The following is a 24,516-nucleotide window of genomic DNA, read 5'->3' on the forward strand; positions in this document are numbered from 1 at the left end:
AAGGAAGTGCAGTTTTATAATGAAGGATATAAAAACCAGACCCCAGGTGTGTAACATTATATAATAATAGCTGAATATAATTTGGCGCAAGTTTCTGCAGATTAGTGCCAAATTTTTAATAGCGACTTTAATCGGCTAATAAAATTTGAAGCCAATTTGATTGGTCGCAAATATCGTCATTATTTACTTTGAACGATTGCGCTTCCTTGAAATTGGTTCACCTGGTCATGATACACTATCGTGCACCTGGTCTTCTTACATCATGATACTGATGTACTTCTCTCGTCGTATCGATATTGCATTTTGTCGATATTATACGTAAATAAATATCGGCAGCACTTTTTCCAGAAATAAAATGTCAATAAAAGAATTTATTTTACACTGAGCCTAAATATTTTTTTAGATTAAAACTCAGTCACATATTCAAGCCATCTCTAAACGAATGAAACATTCACTATGATTGAAATTAAATATTCACATATATATTGAGTTTAAATTTTTTTGTGTTTAAACTTTTGATCTCATTTTGAAGTCATCTTGATTGATGTTTTACTTCAAACGAATGAAACATTTACATATGATCGGTAAATTCATCCTTACGAAAAGTAAAATGTCACTTCATATCGAACAGCTGCATTTTTACTATCAATTGAAGAGAATTTTTATTTGCTTTGAGTGAGATTTCAATCTGAAAAACGATTTTAACGAGTACTAAACGGATTCATAGTATAATGCTCGTTTTATAACCGAAATATTCTAGCTGTTTTTATTTTCACATAGTTATTATTACTATAAGTTTCTCAGAAGAGGCATAAGCACGCAGCGTGGTTTATAGGTCCAGTTGAGGAAAATCTCATTTTGTGTATTCGCTAAATATTAGTAAATAAATTCGATAATAATTATTAAATAATTATTTTATTAAATAATTTATTTTATTTTATTAACTTATTTAATTATCTCTTATTAAAATTATTGTTAATTTTATTATCAAACAAATCATCGAAATTCAAAGACGCATGTTGAAATCTGACTAGACCCATTCTATTGAAATATTCTCGGTTCGACCGATAAACGCGATCTGAAGCAGTAACGACGATATTCCGCCGAATATAGAACTTCGTAAAGTATTTCGATAGAATTTTTCTCTTTCTTCGAAAGAACGTTCGCACGAAACAGCTTTTCCAACTTTTAACACGTTACACGACCGAGGGAGTTTATCAACGTCAGCAGTTAAGAGCTAATCTGTGCGACGTTTGGTCCTCAGGGAGAAGGATAGGAGTAGGAGAATCGCAGCGGGGGCGATAAACGGCCATCTTCATGCCCGATATGATGACGAGGAATTTACGTTTCATGGAATTATGAAGTAATCTATGGGCATTTGAGAAAAATATCCTCTCGCCGTGACGAGACGCGAAAGTTTCTACCGCGAAGTAACGACGCTTTTAACGATCCCGGCGACGACGTTTGTCCGCGAGCTCGCGCGAAAACCTCTTCCCCTGTAGACCCTGTTCTCCATTCTCCCTCCTCCATCGCGCCCGTTAGTTATATTATATTATATCGTATACGTGGCGTATACTCGCTTTATGGTGCCGTTCGAGCGTTTAAATTGAACTAAAAATAACTGCTTTGCGAGAGCCATCGATGCCACCTGAACTACTCGTGCGTGCACGAAGGTGGCCTCCGCCGTGCCGAGTACGCGGGATACACTTCACCTGGCTGCTCCTTTTGAAGCAGCCGATGTCAGAGGAAGAGAGAAAGAGAGAGAGAGAGAGAGAGAGAGAGAGAGAGAGAGAGAAAGAGGAGTGACTCGCCTTGTGAATCGCGTATGTATGTCCCCACATGCATAAACCGCGCGCATCGCGGCTTTTTACGGTCTGACCTATCTTTCGCCCACGTTAAATATCTCTCGCTTTCTGCAGGATGCACCGATCATCCCTGGGAATCGCTCCAGCGGATTTTGCAGCACGATGTTAAAGCTGAGAGTGTAACAAATACCGCGGATATCAGCTTGCATGGAAAAAAACGATTTTGTTGAAGTATCTAAAAATTTAACCACGTACATACTAAGAGAAATGTCCGAACTTTTTGTTGATACCGGCACAAAAATTATTTATTGATATGTGACCAATTAAACCGTTGATTACCACGTGGATATTAATTTGTTGAATTTATTAAGTAAACTAATAATTGAACTATTTTCTATGATGGTCAGAGATCTTTTGTAATTAAAAATTAATAAATTTGTTACCGAAATAAAACAGTTACATATAATGGCGTCATATATCTCTCACTTTCTACAGAATAAAATTATGCTTGGCGTTTTCATTACCGTAACTTTTTTCTTAGTGCAGATTTGAAAATAATTTTGTTTAGACTATCAAAATAATTATGTGGAACGCTTAAATTAATTTTTAAAGTTTTATGCTGCACTACTCATGTGTTTTACATAAATTTTCGATGATTCAACAGAACTATGTTCAGATTTCAATCTAGCTAAATGTTTAGATATTTCAACAAAACCGTTCCTTTTATGTGTTGATTACGCGGTCACTCGAACTTGTCCGTAATTTATGATTGCTACTATTCGCGCTCGTTGCAATTTCTTGCATTTATTTGCTGCTACAAGTGTAGTTTGGAAAGTTCTGGGTACGATAAAAGACAACACTTAATTTGGCAAATTTCTCAAATTTCCAAATTAATCCCTTTTTAACTGAATGCATTTATGATATTTTAATTTTTTTTATATCGTCTGTATAATACGATTTCTCTAAAAGAAAGTAAACATTAATTTCACCAATTACTTTAATATTTGAGCCAAATTTTTTCTGTGAGCCACTTCTTTACGTTTAGAAAGAGGAAAAAGTTATTGGGGGATAAATCATAAATCTGTTGAATACAGTGCGTGTGAATTCAAAGGACAATTCTTGCAATTTTGCGACTGCAATTTGAAAAAACGTGAGCGAGTGCATTGTCATGATGGAATAAAAAGGTGTTTGTTTTATACGACAGAAACAGAGACTAAATGGATCTGTCTGAAATTTTAATAGCAGCTTTGTGCGATCAAACTTGTTTAAAATTATAGCAGTTTGATATTTGTGGCGTCATTTCTGTGTCAAGCCAAGAAATTTTCGAACTATCTTTGCAGAGCGATAATATTAGATATTCCTGGCAAATTGTACGTATATATATCCCGTAACGGAATATCGAAAGAGAATACCGAAAATCCGCTAATCGTTATGCAGATAATCTCGAAATACGTCGCCGAAATATCATACACGTGGCGTTATTGTTTGCGCTGCAAACTTTGTACCTATATGCATCCCGAAATGATGGCCGTTCGATATTTTTACGGGCGAGTACGAACCACAAGCGAATGATCTTCATCCACCTGGCTACGAGGGCTTGACAGTGAATACTCGGTTGAGGGCGATCGGTTCTCTTTCCACGTGATAGATCAAAACCGAATCCCGCCGAATCGACGGGCGAGAGTCTAAGCGCAGTAATCACGGACCAGCTAGCACAAAAAGGGGGCATTGCTTCCGGTTCCGTTCGTCGGGTCACTCAAAAAGAATTAACATGCATGCGCTAATTCGTGCACTAAAAGCACTTTATCGTTATCTTACATAATTAAAGGGATGCTTGAAGTCCATCTGGACTTCAGGATCTAATTTTATCAATTAAGTCAATTGCCCTTCGATGAATACGTTGAGTAAAACAGCGCGAATAGCAAACACTTCGAACTCTTAACCGCGTTCTGTGCCAGCGTGTCCGTATTCAATTACCATCGAAATCCCTTGTCGTCGTACATTAAAGCCAGGTCTAATCCTATGGAATACGAGGGGGATATGCGAGACAAGGACGATTCTCGAGTCGGTGTTAAGCTTCACGGGATATCCTCTTTGGGGTAACGATAATCGATGAAAAAAGCTAAAACGGTAACAATGGTGATGGCACTTGGTATAGGTAAAGGTCGGAACGGTGGATGGTTAAGATTTTTTTTATAAACGAAGGAGAGAAGGTAGAAGAGATACGGTTTAATTATTACATTTACATTTTAGAAAAAAGAACATTACTAGCTTCATCCTTCAGAAATCATAAAAAGTACATTCTATAAATTTATAGAAAGCATATTTTCTTTCTTTCTCTCTGGTATTGTCAAGTAGGATTGTCGCGGAATATTATGATTTTTCATAGCGTAACAATAATTTCTCTCTCGGTTATGTTTGGAAAAGATGAATTTATGAAATTGAGCGATTTAGAGAAAATTTTATTTTCGATACTTCTAAAGAAATGCCTTTTTTACGATGAGATATTATATTATCAGAATCTCTCTCAGACTTTGGATTATCCACTTTGGCATCTATAAATTCTGAATAGATAACACTTAATAAAGATTCCATCGACACGTCATGCATTGTACAGTACGCATGAGGTGAAGCGAATAGATCATTGATCCGCCATGTTCCAGAGTCGTCTGGGAATCTTAGAAGCTGGGGGATGAGGTATTCGGACGACGGAAATAGATTCTGGGCACGCGACCGCGAGATAAATATTTCCAGAAACATTATCCTGAAATCCTAAAACTGCACTATCGCTAGTTCGCTTTCTGCAGTAAAAATATTTCATTGTTTCGATAACACTTCCGTCCTTTTCCTAATTTTATTCTATTTTATCGCTTTAAAACTTCTACATGTATAAACTTACTACGCGCAGACACATATTTTCAAATTTATTCACAGCAAATTTCTTTCTAAACCAAAATTGATGGAATTTTTTTTTGCTCCTCTGTTTTGCTCTTTCTTTTTTTTTTTGGTTTGTTTCAACTTTGATGCAAAAAGAGTGCAATAGGAAATGTGCATGCAACTGTGGTTATTTTCGCCCGGTCGAGACGATACGTGGAAGCTATTGTTCGTGCGATCCTAGTTTGGCAGTGATCCTCGATGTCAGCCAGTCTAATAAAAGCCAGGTCGTGCTTGCGAACGAGTACCAATCGGACTCGATTCCGTGATTCATCCCCGCCGCTGTAATAGCTCCGGTCTGGAAAAAAAAGACCTCCATCACCGCTGCCAGTCGTCGCTCTTTCGCGCAAAGCGGTGGACGGTGATCTAAAGATTGCGAGGGAATAAGCGATTCGCGGATAAATGCGGAGACAATAGTTATCAATAGCACTACGTACGTACCGTTGCTTGGTCCGTGCGTAGGGCTTTCGGGACAGCCCGTTCATCTGATGGCGAGCTGCCAAGCAGACACAATCCATACTATAAATACTGCTGCACATCACTGTCCCATCCTGGCGTACTGTAGCTCACCAGCTCGTTCTGTTCCGTACGACTGCTTTCCTTCGGCAACTTTTCGCACGCGAGATTTCGCTCCATGCTTCCGTAATATGATCAAAACGACACATTGAATAAACGCTTCACTCATAAGCGTTTTGCTCCAGCTGGAAAAGACTTTATCTAACAAAAATTGACTACGACTCATATATATCCTTACATATAAGGAGATTTTTAACAAAAGTATAATACATTTTAATAAAAATAAAGTTTAACATATAAGAAATTTATTGGCAAAGTACGATACAGAATCTCCATTTGTATAGAAGCATAGAAGACAAAATAAAAAAATAATAATTAGCGATTAAAATAATTGTTCACAGATTAGATATTGAAATTTAGAATTAATTTCATGAAATTTGTTTAATATAATAGTTAGAGTTCCCATGGAAGACTGGACTCGTTAGTTTTTAAATATCATTGGTAAATTATTAAAAAAATCAATATTAATCAATTAAATTATTGAATGAAACGAGATACAATGCGTCTGCAACGATCAATTTATATGGTCAAGGAATTTATATTTGCTGTGAAAAAATTTGTATGCAGCAACGTGTTAATCGTCACGGAAGCTATAAGCTTCGCGATTATTTTTGAAACTGGGTGGATGTATAAATTCCTGTATTACGCCGCAGGATTCTCGAGCTAATGGCGGCCGTTTATTCGACTCGCGCCCAGACTGAAAGTGGTCGATATTGGTTTCCAGTGTGCACAGCAGTCCCTCCGAAGAGACGGGACATTGGGAGCGAAATCAATCGTTTTAATATGACGCAAGTAAAAACATTAGCGGTACATTAAGAGAGAGAGAGAGAGAGAGAGAGAGAGAGAGAGAGAGAGGGCGCCGGGGGGGGGGAGGGGGGAGAAGAAAAAGGAGGGAAAAAAGAGAAAGAGAGAAAATGCGGCGGCGGAAAACGGAAGTGGAGTAAAACGGGAATACACAGAAGGGGCAAGCGAAGGAGAAGAGAAAAAAAGAGGAGAGCAAAAAAATGGAGAAAGAAAAAGCAGTGGCAAGAGTAACGTTTATTGGACGTTATTAAATATAATGCCGCGAGGCGTGTCCCCTTTCGGGAGAGTTTTCCGATAACTTCGTAATTTGCTAAAAGGATCCCACCTACGGGACTTTTAAGATGTACCGCTTCCTTCGCGATGTCTCCTTTCGGTCTACTATTTGTTTTCCAACGAGGTTTGTTACCAAGCTCTCTAAACAATGTAACATCATATGTTCTACTATTTTCCTCTTTGTTTCAAAGAGGAATCGTCGAGCGACATAGCGGTTACATTTTTTTTTACGATGCACGTTCGTGGCACTAATTCGTTTAGCGTGTTGACCATATATCGGTTACCTTAATCTTTTCGAGCCTAACGGATTAATACATATCTCATAGCTGAGACGATCTTACAACAATAGTAATAATTCGATGTGTATCAATTTTAATGCTATTATCGAATTACATTTTATTCTATCCGATCCGATTTGCCTAATAATCATACCGATTATCATAATTGATCACAATTGGGATTCAAATAATGTCTGAGTGAAATATTGATACCACGCTGATAACGTCATGTGGTTATTAGGTCCCCTCGGATGTTCGCATTTAGCGAAAGATAGGTACACATGCAAACGAGCTCCGTTGATGCTCCGACTAAGAGCCATGGCGTGTCATCCTAATGGCAGCGTCGGCGAGTGAAATTTACTTGAAAATCGCGTTAGTCGCGAAGTTTCGGCCGTCTAGTATTTCCGGCGGAGATTATCGCGAAAGGGACCTCCTTGCTGTACAACGACGTGCTCTCAAATTGAATTGAGATTACGGCGGCACGCCCTGCTTCATGCACGCGTACCCTCTTCCTTGAGGTGGCATGGCGGTTTCGTACGCGGATGTAATACGGTGAATGCATCTCATCCAACGTCAAGTCCACTGAATACGACCATCGATCTTCGATATACGGTACCTATCTCGAGTGTGTCATTCCTTACATTTTCTAGGTAAATTATTTCATGTGCGACCATGTTTTTCGTTTCAACTTAATAATAATAATTTCTTTTTTAAAAATTAAAATTAAAATTAAAATGTAACAATTCATTATTTAATACTTAAGCACGCATGATTGGATTATTCTCGTGTTCTATGAATTTTTTTTTAAATACTAGGAGAGCATCAAGTAATTAGTTATAATATTTATACGTAATTTTTTTAGTACACAAGCTTATAAATATTTTATAAAATATTAAAGTATATGTAAGAATAATTTAATAATTTTTGTAAAAAGCAATGAAAATTAACTCAAGATATATGAACCTATCATGTGTATAGTGAAGGAAAATTATTTGTGTGTGTTATACTAATTACAAAATTTAAATGAGAACATAAATGAAGTAGAGAATATTAAAAAGTAAAGCATCAGCAATAATGCTACACATAACCATTTATAATAATAACAATACATTTTATCGATTGCGTTTGATATAAACTTTTTAATAATTAATATTATATAGTCTATCTTTTAAGATCGTAACGTCACAATAACTAGGAAATAAATGCCTTAAACGATTAATCTTATATACAGATAATATTTTTCACAATAAAATTACTTGTAGATTTTAAGACGCTTATCTCTCGACATCAGATTATTTTGATAAAATGCCTATAAGCATCAATATTATTAAATTGCTTGTCAATTTAAGCTATGATATAACTTGATTATTCCTATTCTGTTAGGATTGCGTTTCAAGATTGAAAATTAAATTTGCGCAATTTACAGGATTGGATATGTATGTTAAATTCACACAATTGAATTATTTAATGATTTAGTTTAACTGTTTATAACATTCATTTCCTACCTTGGTTTTAATAATTATTTTCGACGATGCAGTTTCACAATTAATTTCTACATTTTTTTCGTATCACGAGGCAATATAAGCGCAAGCTTTGACAGGGAAGAGTTATGGCTTCGTCGTTACAGATAAGTGAACGGTAATTATTCGTCGGAGCGTGTCTTACTCGGGATACGAGGGTAGGTTACAGGTAACGGGACACGTTATGGAACTTCGTGATCCGCCCCGGCTGCATCTAGTAGATCGGTTATCACTTTGGAGGCTTAGCCAAGGATCCGTGCAAATTGAGCGCCATATCCACCCCGTCTTAAGGTACCTCGTGTACCGCCTCTTTGAGATTCTGGAATTTGCGCTCTGCGGGGTGTGAGAGCAAGCGGATAAGTGGATATACCTCGACTTAATCGATTATCCATCCTGTCGTGCGACGAACGCATCCTCCCGAGATATTTGCAACACGTCGATGTGTTTACCTACACAACGCCGTGCTAGATTTAAAATTAGTTTCTCTCTCTCTCTCTCTCTCTCTCTCTCTCTCTCTCTCTCTCTCTCCACGACCATCGCGACATGCTAATAGGGCCCCGATTTAAACCACCTCCGGCCGCAATGATTAAACACCTCAATTTCCTTCCTTCCGTTCTCCCTTTCCTTTTATTTTTAATCCACCGTTCTATTTCCTCTTGTAGGAAGTCGCAAATTCTAGAAAAGCCAGTATACAGTGCGAAATATTACGATCTAACTTTTAATATATTAAGTCGTCAACCATTTTACGTCTCGTTGAAACATCCGTCGAGCCGCGACTTTCCCCGCATCTCATCTTTAATCGCGAGCCTGTGAAACATTCGTTGAATACGATAGACGATGTTTAATGTAACCAGGATTTCTTTATATGATCGATGATTTTTTTTTACTTTTCTCTTATTGAGAAAATTGGTTTAAATTAATTATAATACCATTGCTACAGAATTTCTTGAATATCTGAATTCAATTTTTGCGCTATTTGCGTTTATTATTTCCAATTGCTGTTTAATTTTTATCTCATGTTGAACTTGCTTGCCTTAACGAGAGAAACAGTTCATTTCATCCACGGAAGGAAAATTCGACACGGTATCCGAGAATGTGTAGTGAACGCGAAACAATGTACGTCTACTACAAGTTCGAGGATGCAGGCAAATTCCTCGGCGGCGTTATCATTCTCGCAGCTTTCCTGCTTCCTCCGTGGCGACTTTAGTTGAGCAAACATGACTTCAAAGAACCCCTTCATTCTGAAGTGTTTCGTTGTAACTCTAAGCGTCGCGATATGAAAGAACTGGAAAATTTGTTTGTTCAAATATTCATTGACTCAGATTACATCCATTACACTTTAGATATTGTGTAGAATGGAAAAATAAATTTTATGCCGAATATTCAGATATTCGTCGTATTCTTTTTTATCTAATTTCTTGAACGATTACATTTCTTCTGTTAATATTTCTCTTTTTTGATTGGTATTTTATTTTGCCACAAAATAATATCATCACATTTGTTTAGGAGAATAGAAATTTCATCTAACCGGTCTAATCAACTCGATCCAAATTTCTCGGCTGGAAAGTAATTTTTTCGGAATGAACCCACTTTCGTCATGTATGCAATGACGTAGATATTTATTGGTTGCATCCTCTAACTCGAACGAAGCTGAATGCACGCGATCGAACGAATGGAGGTTGCGTCTGTATTGTATTATTGTATTATCGTCCACGTGCGACTCTTGCGTGGATATCATCGTGGTAAGCATCGACGAAAATCCGACATTGTTTCCGCGTTAACCGAGGTGCAAGCAGGCTAACTTTGGACCAATAAACTTTGAACCAAGCGCGAAATAGCATGATACACGACAGAGAGTCGCTTGGAATGCAAATTCATGCTCGGGCAACCGGAAGTCGAATGGCGAATGGAAAACTCTAATATAATAGTAACCACTAATCCCGTCAGTAAGTCTGTATTTGTTCAGCTAGGTATGTATTTTACACGTATGAGCCATTGACGTGGTATAAGTGAAATCTTTTTTTAAACGCCAAATATGAAAAGATAGAACATTAAATTATTATTTAATAAATTATTGTTACATTAAATAAGTATGTATTATTTAAATGTATAATTCATAGAACGTTTTACTTAAAATTATGTTATTACACGAAAAGAATAACCTAATAGAACCTACACTTTTATATTTTAGTTCTTTAAAAAATATTTTAGTAATATCAAAATTATAATTAAGCGTGTTAAAAAAGTATTAAAAATATATATAATATTTTGATATAAATATTTGAAAAAAAAAAAGAGATTTCAAAGCTCACGGCTTCTGCCGTAATCTCCCCCGTTGAGCCAGTGATACTCGGACTTCATATTTATACATAGGAACGGTCGAAGAGAGAGAAACACATTGCGACTGACGCAATATGTTTTTTTAGAATATAATTTCTTTATTCAGAAATCCTCACGAGCAATAGCATTCTTATAAGGAATCTCTGGATTGAAGATTACGATGTTATCTCTCTTCTAATTCAGTCCGGTCCTCCTCTGCCGCCCACACGATTAACGTTGGATTTCTAGCTTTTCATTACGATACGTTGCCAACCCCTCGTGGGAGTCATTAATGCTTGTTAGGAAAACTAAAGATCACAACATGGCCTGCCATCAGAATTTCTCGTTTATGAAACTCGCGACACAAAAAAAAATTGGAAAGGAACGTAAAACAGCTATATAGCAACAATGAGCATCATTTCTTTCCCTTTTTGATATTCGTAACAAGTTAGCGGAAAAAATGCTCTCCTAGTGGATTTTTCCAAGAATCTTCTGAAGTTTTTCAAATTCAGCGACTATCCATTTTTTTAGATTTCCCGGCCAATTGAAGAAAGTTCTGAATAGTCGGATAACTAGTTTAGCGCCATAATTGCCATTGAGGCATACATTTCAGATGATTATAGAAGTATCTTGCTAGGGAGAAAGGTCGCTTGATGGATCATCGATAAACACGCGTGATTAGAGAACACGGTTAAGCTGATGGTAGCACGCAACCCCGACATTAAACGCCTCAATCGACGGCTCGATGTTCCGTCTAAGAGATCTATTAGTGTCAGCCCCAGTTGGCCGAGACGGTGATCTCTATTTACTGGGAGGTAAATCTTCGAATGGTGATTGGTCGGCGATCGAATTCTTTTTGGCAGTTTGTTCCAAGATCATACGTTCTCCATCTTCTCGCTCGTCTCTCTCTCTCTCTCTCTCTCTCTCTCTCTCTCACACTCGCACGAAACAACCTCTGATGTGCGCAATGTATTGTACTCGCGCGTTCACTCCTTCGCTGTCCTCTCTTTCACTTCACACCGATCCTTAACTCTAAAATTAGCTTATCCCTCCGCTGCCTCTTCTCCTTTTTTCTCTCTCTTTTTTTTTACATCTTCCTTTCTCTCTTTCTCTCTCTCTCTTTCTGTCCTCCTCCGAGGTGCACTACGACGTTGTTGTCCCCATCGTCCGACGTTTGTTCCGATCGAACGCTTTTGCAGTCTTGTCACGGTCCGTTAAGTAAATTCGAGAAGAGCCTCGATCGTTTCTCTTTCTCCCGATCTTTCTTTTTCAAACTTTCCGATTCGTCGTCACGTCACGTAAGAAAGCACGGTTAACACGGCAGTGTCGCGAAAGTGAGAAGAAAATCGAGCGACTACAGAATCTGGAGTACCACCTTACTCGTTGCAGACGTCATAAGGAGGCGAGACTCAAGCATCCGGCTGCTTGTTGACCGAGCGTCTTCAAGCTGGAGCTGGCAAAGAGAGCTTTCGGCCTGAGGGGGTGAGTACCGTCGTCATCATTCTTTATACCACACCGCGTCGCGTCTATTCTCACTATAGTGGACCTCGCTGCCTTCGAGTTTTCTCCCCGATTGTTCCATTTCTCGCTGTTACATGTATTCGCAATCAATCAGGCGAAGAGTTTAGTAACTGTTGCTAAGTTACTTCAATCGAGTTTCCTTACTTACGCTGAGACGCCATTAAGAAGAACTAGCTTCGTAAACCTTGGAAAAGTAGTACCAAGAACATTCTTTTTTTTTTTTCTTATTTCTATATGTCTCGTTTCTTCAAAAAATGCGATACAATTTGTTGTGAGGATCTCGAACGAAATATCCTTTTGTGAAACATTTTTTTTTTTACTAATTATGTTCGTTATTGTGAAAATTTGTTGTTTTATTGAAAGTTAAATAATAAAGTTAGGTTCCGTATTCTCTTTCAGAAATTCGTTCTTTATAATGATGAAATATAATTCTTAGATCTAAGACTCTAAGAATAATTTTTAAGACACACACACACAACACATTTACTTTTTTAATAATATTCCTAGCTCCACTATTCTTTTCTTTCTTCTCAGCAATCTTCAAAAAATCTTGGGTCATTCAACAGTACGCAATTTAAATTTGCTAAAATATTTTTCTGTACTTTAAGTTTTTATAGAAACTTATCAGAAAATCATACATCAAAAATTAATATTACGAATACATACATATTTATCAACTTGTCTATATAGAATTTTCTGCTCTTTTTTCTCTTTTTATTTTTTCTCTCTCGTTAAGCACCATTACAACGTCGTTGCATCTTGTCCACAAATATATTCAGAATCACGTCTCGCTACAATAAATCATTCTTGTATGTTCTTGCAACGCCATACAGTGCTTGCTGTATGATTGATGATAGCTGTCACGTAATTGGCGAAAGGTTTGAGTACTTTTGATGCGGCGCTAAGATCCACTTGACGTCGCAGAATGTCAGACAAATGGATTTTGCGGGCAGACAGGCGAACGGTTGCGACAGACGTTAGGCAGAGCATAACAATGAAGATACACCGTGTTATTATCTCTGTGACGAACAACATTTCGGCCATTTGCCGCGCAGGAGGTGTAATGTTCCTGGCAATGCGATGCGATACAATGTTGTGGCACTTTGATTAGTGGCTCTAACGTGCGTCGGTAAGTGCGCATATGTACGTTGACGACCTGTAGCTGACATATGTTCCCTATTGCGTCTATTGGCATCCATTTGGCCTGAAACACAGCTTGCAACAATCAAATGGGGGATACCCGCTGTATGAACTGAAGTTGTAAGATACAGAAATCGTGAGACTCTTCAATGCTGATCGTAGCTCAAATATACGCTTTTTGTTTCTTTATACTTAAAATTTCTTTATTCTTTATATTGTAAGGGTTGAGATGCTAATACTGCTTTCTTTCTATGGTTGGCTTATGATATTTTAAGTCTGTACTTAAGAAGGTTTTAAATATAAAGCCTGCTGCATATTTGATGCTTATTTTCCTGCTGGATTGCTTGTGCTTTGGTAAATTATTGAAAATTCTGCGCTTTTTGTGGTATAATTCTAGTGCTTTACTAAAACGCAAGCAATCCAATAGAGAAACAAGCATCGTGTGCCGCAGGCTTAAGGTCGGACCTGTGAATACCGGCTATAATTTCATTATTTATATATTAAAGTTCGTACATTGACAGAATATAAACACGTCAGTGTAAAAGGCGATATTGCATATCAGAATGTAATAATTTATCGATTCGGCAGTTTCGAGATTGAATGGCGCAAACACTGTACGCTTTTTCGCCACACATTAAAATTAATTTGCAAAGTGTAATACGAATTGATACGCGATCATACACCTCCCTCGCGTTTAGATCGTTTCACGTGGATGGCAACGTCATTTTCGCGTAAATATAACCCACCCCCTTCTCTTTCCCGATTTTCTCGAAACGAGGTCAAGTCAATACTTGTCATTTAAACAAGCGCGACGGGGCATTATACCATAAAACAAAAAAATATTAACAGGTAAACGCGCTATGGTATTAATGGCGGTTAAATTTATTTAGCGAGTCTCCTCCCGCGACTCGATTTTTTGTTCGAAAAGAAATATAATTGTAATTTCGAGTACGACGTAAAGGAGATAGCTCAATCTTTCTGTCTAAGAGTGTTTAATAATGGATTCGGACGTGTTTCTATTTCAATGCGAGATTTTCGGAATAAGAAACTTCGTCTTCCAAAAAGTTCTGGATTTCCATATACATTTATAATTATATTGACTGAATTTTGAGCAATCAATATTACCGTGAATAAAACATGGAATAATATGAACTTCCTAAGGCAAGTTGACGTACTGAATAATTTACTGTCTATGTATACAGCGATAAATGTCAGATCGTTTGTCATTTTCTGCTTCCGTTACTGATACTCTTTGAAACTGTTGCGTTGATAATGCGCTGGGAGAAAATGGAATGGATTACTGGAAGAAAAAAAATGTTACACGCGTTGTGTAACGCCATCTTGAATCTCCATGCAAGCGCTGGATTTTTAGCCGAGGAAAAAGAAAAAAAAAAAAATACAAGAGACGCGTACAATCACCAATCTAATCTTGACAGACGAAAAATACATCTTTCGATCTGATATTTTCTCTTGTGTAAGGTTAACAGGAAAAATATTTAATGCATTCGACACAAAATCCGCGATTGCAATCGGGAGGTGATGAAAGTAATTTTACACTCGCTTTGATGTTAAAATCCGTGATGGATCGTGAGAGAGAGAGTTGGTCGAAAATTCTAGATGAACCGTGTCTTTTCATGAAGGAGGAACCGAGGGGGTGTATGGTGGCGGAGAGAGGGGAAGATTTCGCATGGACCAGTGAGGGTGAAAAGAGGAGATATACGACGGGAGGTGAGGGGGGGGGGCTGTTACCCAGCAGGCACGATGATGCATTTAATAATTAACTCGTCGGATACGCGAGGATGGATGTCTGACGGGGTTTCGTCAAGAGTGGTCGAGAAGCGCGGCAGGAGGACAAGTTTAGGGAGCGAGAGGGGGTTTGTTGCAGAAGCGGAGGTCGGAGGAGAATGGAGGTTCCGAGGGGGGAAGGAAGGGGGACGAGTGAATGAAGAGGATGAAGGGGAAAGCGGGGGAGGGGAAGGGAGATGGGAGACGAGTGACTGCAGACGGAGTGTGAGGGTGGTAGTGGTAGAGTGCTTGGGGTAGGTAGGAAGGTTGGCAGCAGTAGGTAGGAATGGCTCTCGTGGATGCTGCGCAACGATCAATACACCACGTGATGCCACGCGTCACGTCTCTCTCTCTCTCTCCCCCCCCCTTGCTTCATCTCTCTCTCTCTCCTTCACGCGCGCGAACCCACCCCTATCTCCGCAACCCTCTTCACTCACTTTCTCTCTCCCCTTGCTGCTCTGGCCACCTCATTCGTCGCTTCTCCCTTTCTCTTTCTGGTACAGCGACGGCCTATCGCCGTTTCCTTGACTTCGTGACGTAACGCCGGTCCAGACGATGGGGGTGCGCTCATACATTCTCGCGCACAAGCACACGCACATACAGACACGCGCGCAATGCATTTATTTTGTTTCTGAAAATACCTCGATTGAAAGATACGCCGTATATATTTTCCCGTTTTAATTGAAATTTCGATCATTGGAGTGTTCCTCATAGAAATAAAAATGATATTATCAGTATAGATGACGTGTTACATTCTTTAAAAAGAAATTTATTCTACGATTATATATAGAACTCGTCAACCGGCATGCCGACATTACGTGTGATGTTATTTTTAAAAGAATTGCGACGTCGAGGATAATGATCGAAATAATCTAGAAGCCAATCTTCATCTTCGTCCGTCACATTTCTTGCGATAAATTGATAAATTTAATGAGCGCGATACTGCTTTTTCCCTCGCCGTCCAGAGTTATGGAGATCGGCGAAATATCTGTAGAAAGTTTGACGGCTCAGCTTAAGTTTTAGCTGATATTTCCTGGTTATTCCATTAGGATTGATGCTCTATCATAATTTTATCAGAGCTCGGAACGGCGCGATGCAATGGTTTGCGGCGTTTCCCCGAGTTTCGCTGAGTATTTCGAATTTCCCCGGCACCCACCTCGATGACTCGCCTAAAGTCCTTTGTGTTTGGCCGCGTACTATGATATCGGGGATGTGATTTATGCCGTTCGAAAGCTTACAGTGGATTTAACAATGTGTGGCAACTGGGAACTACCGTTTGCGGCAATTGGCTAACGAATTTTGTAAACGAGATTTGTTAGATATTATTCATCCCGCTGTAGAGCGTGAATTTTAGACAACACGACTAAATACGTAGATAAAGATTTCCAGAAGTTAATTTTGGTTAAATTTCTGCCACAAACTTGCGTTCTATGCGTTCTATGGCCCGTTTTTTCATTATCTGATTAACTTATGGTTAGGTTCGAACTGATATTTTATCCAATAGGCTTTATCTATGATGATGTCATGAATGAAACCCATTGAGTGAAACATCAGATCGAGCTTAATCACAAGTTAACCAGATAATAAAAAACCGAGTCTGTGACATGTATGAAAATAACCACCCGGTAAAATTAGATGTATAATAGAAGCGAGAAGAAACAATGAATAGTTTAAAATAGTTAAATAATTTACAAGATGGGTATTCATGCAGTTTTATGATTTGAGAAAAGACCCCGTGCGCTTTTAGCTGCAAAATTACTATTGTCTTCGTATTATTACGTTGAGTGAGAAAATACGAAGTAGTGAATAAGATGTAACATATAGAGAACAAGAGAATGCAGAAACTAGTTCATTGAATTTACCATAAATTTTAACTCCAAATGCTTTTTCAGAAAATACATTTAATTGCGCCTTGATATTTATATTCATCTTTCTGGGCTGTATACACGCAAACAATCTCATATAGTATCACACGAATGCTTCAGAGAAACGGTATTTCTCCGACTTCAAGCTAGAATTTCATGAGAAATTATGTTTATGGTGCGCGGTGAAGACAGTTACACAATTAACGTTGTTTGTTAATTATTTCCTAGCAATGATATCCACTTCTGATAGCAGTTCGTGTTATACTCGTAATTTTATACATTCGTAATTTTATACATTCGTAATTTTATGCACTCGCGAGAATTGAATATCGAAAGTACGCCTATCACGTATCTCGTATCCGATATTTCGAAATTAGGTGGGTTCTCCTGTTGTTTTTTTTTCCCCCCTTTTTCGTATCGAGACGCGAAAAGTTTTGCCTCGTTGTTGCGGAAAATGTTGAACGCGTTTATCGGATGTAATTTGCGCACAGACTTCAGCTTACACCACCCGCGGTGGAACTTGGCCGATAAAATTTAATTTGCGCGACGTACGAAGCAGTTTGCATAGGTGCGGCGATATATGCGTGCGATATAACAGGCGTAAAAATTCTAGGAAGAACTTGGTAAAACGTACGATAAACGTATGAAGAAAACCCGACACAAACGCCGTGTATCTACGATATTTAATAGCGCGATGAAAAGTAAAATGAAATAGAATTTAAATTACACGTCACGCTTATAATCAAGTTCGTAACATTTCCGTTTAATGTTTTATGACTGGTATCGGCGTTTACATTTTATCGTGATTTTCATAGCCTCCAATAAATTCTAGCAGGTTCAGGAACGAAATGAAAAAGTCTACGCTAAACGTTATCAACATCAGTGGAAATTTCACCCTTTGGCGATGCCGATATACATCCCACGTACGTGTGCACGTGTGAAAAGGGAAGGTATGAGAGGAAAGTAAGGCGGTGGAAAGGATACGTTAGTGTGCCACAGGCTTAAATATTCATTCGAGATCAATCGGTTGGATCTGCAATCTCGGGATGTATCGGGACGGTGAAAAATAAACCGTCAAGCGTCTGTCTCGCGTCGCATCGGACTTTTGTCCCTTCCTGTCTCATTCAAAGAGAATTGCATCTTTTGCATCGATTTTTTCAAACGCTCATCTATTGAATTGTTACTATATTAGTAATCAGTTTTCAACGTTGACTCTCTAATGTGACTTAATATTAATCTCTCGATTCGACTAACTCTTTATCTTTTTTAGTTTTAAGAATTAGAAAAGGATGAAGAGTAAGTTGAACGGGGATTAAAGTTAATCTTTATTGAAACGGGTATAAAATTTGTAGAGTATATCTCATTCTGAAGAGTAAAAGCTCACTCTAAAGTTTAGAATGGGGTTGTTTATAGCAACTAGAAATCCTTTAATAAGAGTCTGAACATGAGAAAGCTTTTGATTGATCCGCCATGTTTTAATAATACCTAAGAGAAAGACAGAGAGAGAGGGAGGGGGAGAGAGAGAGAGAGAGAGAGAGAGAAATAGATAAGAAAAAAATTAAACAGAATGAGAAAGAGAAAGAAATAGTAAACGTATATATCTTCCCTCGCAAATTTTTGTTAAAATATTACTACTACCATGCATATACAAAACTGCGGTTCATGTCCAGATTCTTATCGGAGGGTTTCTAGTAGCGACTTAAAATTGTCTGCATTTTGATCGCTATTGATCTGCCTTTCAAATAAGCTCCCACTTGACCTCTAGTGCCACTTAAAATTCTCATCATCCCTCGCACATTGTGGGAGTGGTGGTTGATCAGCACCCATGCTAAAAGGTAATTTTTTGAAATATCGGAGCACATGTTTCATCGTTCTCTGATATCTTTGTTTTTACAACAATTATTACGGTGTTTTCACATTGTTGAAAAACCCTGTATATCAATATTACTCATTCATCGTTGAGAACATTTTGAATATTTAATAATAAGCGTTTAATCCTTACGTTTCTACTTATCCAATACGTATAACGTTTTCAATGCTAACACAGGATAGTTTATATTAAGAATTACATAACATACAACTACATTTAGAATGCGAAAGTGCAGGGAGTAAAAACAAGGACGGTTAATTGTGTGGAAAATTCTCTGCGATATCGCAAGACACTTCATTGTATGTACTCGTTTCGCACAAGTTTCGACATCCTCCCATTGTTCGCCGAGCTTCGCGCGTGCAAGTTGTCAGGAGCAGAGCGGTCCCGTATCCTTCAGGCACGTACTTCCGATGGTATTCTGAAAAGGCTGCCATGGCGTGGCTCGCGCAATTTATTCCAGGCTCGCTTTGTGTCGGAGCCGTGAATTCGACTTTCGGCCGAAAGCGTGGGTCCAATTTTCTTGTCTTCAATCGCGTCCGTGCTTGCCGATGACGTGACGACGTGACGCCGGCATATTTTCAATAAACAATGCGCGCGACCTAAAACTGCCAAAACGTCGTCGATCTGGAACATGTCGAGCGATTTGAATTAATCGTTCATTCGACAGGTGTCTTGCTTGATTTAAAAAAAAAACTTTTATCTATTTACTCCAAAATTTTTATGTGGATTAATATTTTTATGGTCTAAGCAAACTACGTGTAGTAGTTTTCTTTATGTGTGTACCTTTCTTGCAGTTATCTGCATTATTTTTTTTTTTTGAAGAACCTGAATTACATACGTTCCATTTTTAATACAGAAAGCCAAACAGTATTAAACGACATAGACAAAAGTTTTGATTTGTAAAAAGTAGATATAATATATATGATTATATACGCGATTTATCGCGGTTTGAAAATACAATTTTACAAAGTAAATTATAACATAAATAAAAAGCCTAAAAAAATGTATAAAAAAATAAAACAAATAAATCCGAGCGAAATAAAACGTACATTAAAGGAGCGAGAGATTGATTATTTTAAAATAATATTCAGCTACCGAAGAAATTAAAGGGATAGATATAAGCGTATGTCAACATAGTTACAATCTATCCTCTCTGATGAAATAATTTCTTTCTTCATGGAGGAAATTAAATTCTCTCGTTACCCCTTTCTGATTCGCCATTTTCGCAGTAAACACAAACGATCGCCCAGGCATGAAAAGACCGAGACGCGGCCGGGAGTTCGGGGCTTTTCACTTTTTTTTTTTTACGAGCGCCATGGACACCGGCCAATCAGTGAGGTGACAATGATTTAGGTGCGCGTTCCTGGATTGTCGCCCGGCAAACACGAGCACGCATACGTGCGTGTGCAATCTTCCGCGTGTGTAAGTGAAGCGGCCTCATGAAACATTCATGCCGATACCGCCCCGTGACACCGCTTAACCCTGGCTCTCCAAAACGCAGTAGTCAAGATAGGCCACGATGTATTTTTGACATGGCGGTAGTCACGTAATGTATCACCCGGTGACTTTATCGGAAAAGCTTCGAAAAGTCCTAGAATTAAAGTTCCACGTAGAACACACCAATTTACGATAAGATAACTAGATTTCAAAATGAAATTCAATTAGCGAGATGCTTTAACATGAAAACCAAATTCATGTCAAAGGTATTGTAGGAATATAATTATAACTGTTTCTTTCAACAGTTTATTATTGAAAAAATATATAATATATATTATATATTTTTTCAATAATAAACTGTTGAAAGGAACAGTTATAATTATATTAATTCCTATAACATCTTTGACATAATTCTTGTTTTTTTTTTTACGATTCACATCTTGCTAATTGATTTTCATTTTGGAATCTAGCTATCCTATCTTAAATTGGTGTATTTTACATGGAACTTCAATTCTAGAACATTCCGAGGCATTTTCGATAAAGTATAATGTCACCGGATGACATACTACGTGACTGTAAACGCTATGGAAGGCTACGCTGTATTTTTAATTATATGTAAATATATATATATATATATGAAATTTATCGGTCGACTTTTTGTTGGTTTGCACGAGAGCGAGACATAATTTTCTGTTCATAACGCAACTATACTATACGTGACGAAGGGAGTCAGCTGTGTCGAAGTTATTAATCCTGCTAACAGGAGGCAAAGTGTACTTTGTACGCTCGCTTTGCCTGCCACCCCGTGTTTAACTTCCCCGTTCAAAAGCACCAAACCATAACACGGCGATATATTCGCGCGTAACGTCACAGTTTGAAAGCCCCTCGAACTTTCGTTTTCCCATGTCCGAAGTTCGGCGACCAATGCCGATACGCTGACCAAGCTGCAACGCTTCTTGGAAGTTTCTATGAAAGATATTAACTTAACGCGAAAATCGTCCAGAAAGCTAGGATGATTCTTGTCTCTCTCTCTCTCTCTCTCTCTCTCTCTCTCTCTCTCTCTCTCTCTCTCTCTCTGAGGTTTATTACATAAAACTTCAAATATATCACACGTTACTATATAATCCTTGCCTATCCTGAGCTGTCTAAACTTATCTCTCAACATGGTTTCCTTCTAATTCTATAATCGCATGAGGTACATGAGAACCTTACACGTATCGTATCAAAGTCTTATCTGCAGTCCGAGCGTAAGAGGGATCGGGATAAAACTAGAAAGCAACCTATGGAAAAAAAGGAGTAGGTCAGGTTAATAATAAACATCTATAATAGCAGTTTCATAATCATCTCTTCGATCAAGCATAAGTTAATGGTTGTTCGACCATTAAAATACACACTAATTTCGAGTGATGCGATCTCCTATAACGGTGAGAAAAATATGATCCCGATAATGGCTTAATCCCATTCGATTATGGCGGAGATCCCGCAGAGGAATATGCACCTTGGGGAGTCGATACGATATAAGTTACTTCCTCTTTCTCTCTCTCTCTCTCTCTCTCTCTCTCTCTCTCTCTCTCTCTCTCTCTCTTCCTCCTGCCTCTTTTCCTCGCAGAAATGAGAAGACATCATAAATATGATAATAGGTGGTTTAGGAACGGCGTGTTCGGCATACCGATAAGTTTCCTATCCGCTTTCATCGTCCCACTATCTTACCCGAGTGAAATGAGGAGCGAGGCCTAACCTCGCGTTGCCGACAAACATTTAAATTTGAGGATGATACGTGACGCAATTAAAAGCTTCAGAGAGATTGCCCTTTTCCTCCGCCCTACCACACTCCTCCGCGCTCTTATATGTGCAACGATACAGCCGCAGCAGTAAAACTTGTCCCGTCTACTATCTAAGAACAGGCTCATACAGACATCATTTTCTCGCCCCTTTTCCTCGTGGCGTAAAAGCAACGTCTACGCGAAGACGCAATTCCCTGCCTCCGTAAACAACACGATTACGTGAAGCTGTCCCTCTTCCGCGATACCACAACACGAGCTTTCGGATAATAGCAGATTTATGTATTATTTTAGTCACACTTGTTCCCATTCGCGTGAATTATTATCGAAATTTCTCGCTTTTCAGAGACGATGGACGTAACCCGTGGTTTAATTGTACTTCTCCTTTGTCGCTGCTGTACATTTTTTTTGTTTTTCGATGGACTACCAAAATAAAATAAACGGCCCATTTTATACGTAGGCCCAGGTTTCACAAGCCTAAAAAACGAGATCTGACGGGAGTGTTAAGAATATTTCATTAAAATTAATGAAACGCCGTCGACGTCATACACATGAGGGGAGACCAGAGCCATAATTGGAGAGGTCTCGACTATGGCAGCTGCACAACCCTTTGTGCCGCGCACCTACCCCCTTCGGCTGCTGCAGCCCTCGTTGGAGTATATCACCCTGTTTCTCTGTGTCATCTTTCGTGAACTTTCTCTCTCTCTCTCTCTCTCTCTCTCTCTGCCTGTTTTATTATTTTTAGAAAAAAATACTTTCATCGTGAGTTTCAGCTTACATGCAAGGATGTAACATCCATTGCAATTGTCATGTTTCAACATGGAGTTGTTTACGCAGCCGTTGTATTTGCATCCCACATAACGCTAAATGTAGTCGCTTATTCTTCAGCATATGATAACATTCGAACGTCATATTCATGTTGAGCAAATGAAACTCGGAATCAAACAGCATTTAGCTAAATGCGAAAGAACGATATTTAAACGTTATACATATGAACAATAAATCGCAAATATTATATAGGAAAATATTGAAAACGTTGTAACTGAAAATCAATACTAACTACAGATTGTCTATATTTTTCTCATTCTCGCACAATACATATTTCATCTTTCAAAATAGTAACTTTTTATTCGAAACTTGTGCAGAGAGAGAGAGAGAGAGAGAGAGAGAGAGAGAGAGAGAGAGAGAGAGCACTTAAATCTACTTCCGTGCTTAAAACGCATTTTTCTCTAACCTACACTACGTGTGCGGAACGCCGGCATTCGAAAAAGATTTATTCTCAATAATGACGTTCGTGGATCCCTTCGTACGCGGTCCGAGACCTGACCCTTTAAGCCAGACAGGCTTTTCTATGGCCTCCACCTGCATGGCTGTATTGTAAGTCCTCCCTCACTTCTCTCTCTCTCTCTCTTATGCTCTCAAAAGAGTTTTTTGCACACCCACACGCTTGAACGATTACTCGTACACTCGGGCGAGTTTGCTCGCTCGATACACGTGTGCATACGTGAACGCGATATCCCATATCGTACTGCACAGAAACTCTCCCTATCGAGGGAGAGAGAAAGGGAGAGAGAGAGAGAGAGAGAGAGAGAGAGAGAGAGAGAGAGAGAGAAAGAGAAGAGAGAAAGAGAGGAGAGCTTTCAAAGCTCTCGCGCCTCTCGCCCAGACTGTCATTTCGATCCTGACTGAAACAGTTCCAGCGGTTCTCAGCCGGAAAAATCCTCATAATGAAAGGTGGGATGAAACCCTGCCGGGTTTATGCTGAGATTCGGTGATTGACAGCATCCGCGTGGATAACGAGCAACGCGCTTTGTGGGCAATCCATTGTATCACGTGTACCTTCTCTCTATGTATATAGATATTTTCGTGCTTAAATATATGAACAATGTATCAAATTCTCTCTCTCTCTCTCTCTCTCTCTCTCTTTCTCCTTCCCTCTTTCCTTCCCTCCCTTCTTCCCTCCCTCTTCCTCTTTTTATTTATATTTCCAAGAAATTTTGAATCGCTACGATCTTACTTTAGAAGATTGAATTACTCGCTCTAATCATCAGCAACTCCATCCTTTCTGTATCGAGAACTCGCAGTGCCGTGCCATGCCTGCGCCGTTTCAACCGGAGATAGCAATAATTCTTCGTGTATCCTTTAAGTTACTTCTCTTCGGTAAATCAGCTTTGGCTGTATTACGAAGAGAATTTAGTCACTGTCGTACAATTTGAGAGTCGTAATAAATATTCACGAGATTCTAGACTCCTTCCATTTTATCTTAATTGAAAAAAACCAGTATAAAAATCTCAAATACTTTCTGTCACAGCTTAGATTAAAAAATAAAGTAGGGGGTTAGACAAACGTAATTTTTGTCAAAATGAATCTTCTTTTAACGAGCACCCGGTATACCCGCCGCGTGTATGCAGCGAGTGGGCCCGTTGTAACGCTTCAGCTGATTCCTCTGCCCTCTCGCACCCCTTTCTCGTCCCCCTGTGCCACCACGGAGAGCGAGAGGAGGACGAGAGGGCGCGCAGACACCCCACCTGACCCCCTCGTCTCGTTCGTCCCCCTTTCGCCGCCCTCTCTCTCTCTCTCTCTCTCTCTCTCTCTCTCTCTCTCTCTC

The 24,516-nt window shown here is 38.8% G+C and overlaps 1 protein-coding gene and 1 pseudogene across 1 annotated transcript in view; one reads left to right on the forward strand and one right to left on the reverse strand.

The window, feature by feature from the left end:
• Positions 1-4,902: 4,902 nt before the first annotated feature.
• Positions 4,903-11,928, reverse strand: LOC108748654 (annotated as a pseudogene).
• LOC108748651 (poly(rC)-binding protein 3) overlaps positions 11,512-24,516 on the forward strand; it is a 102,649-nt gene continuing 89,644 nt past the window's right edge. Inside the window, exon 1 of the mRNA XM_018486920.1 lies at positions 11,512-11,991. The gene's annotated coding sequence lies outside the window, so the exon portion shown is untranslated. The remainder of the gene's footprint in view (positions 11,992-24,516) is intronic.

This window comes from Trachymyrmex septentrionalis, unplaced genomic scaffold, assembly GCF_001594115.1.
Source record: "Trachymyrmex septentrionalis isolate Tsep2-gDNA-1 unplaced genomic scaffold, Tsep1.0 scaffold24, whole genome shotgun sequence".
NCBI classification, from domain to species: Eukaryota; Metazoa; Arthropoda; class Insecta; order Hymenoptera; family Formicidae; genus Trachymyrmex; species Trachymyrmex septentrionalis.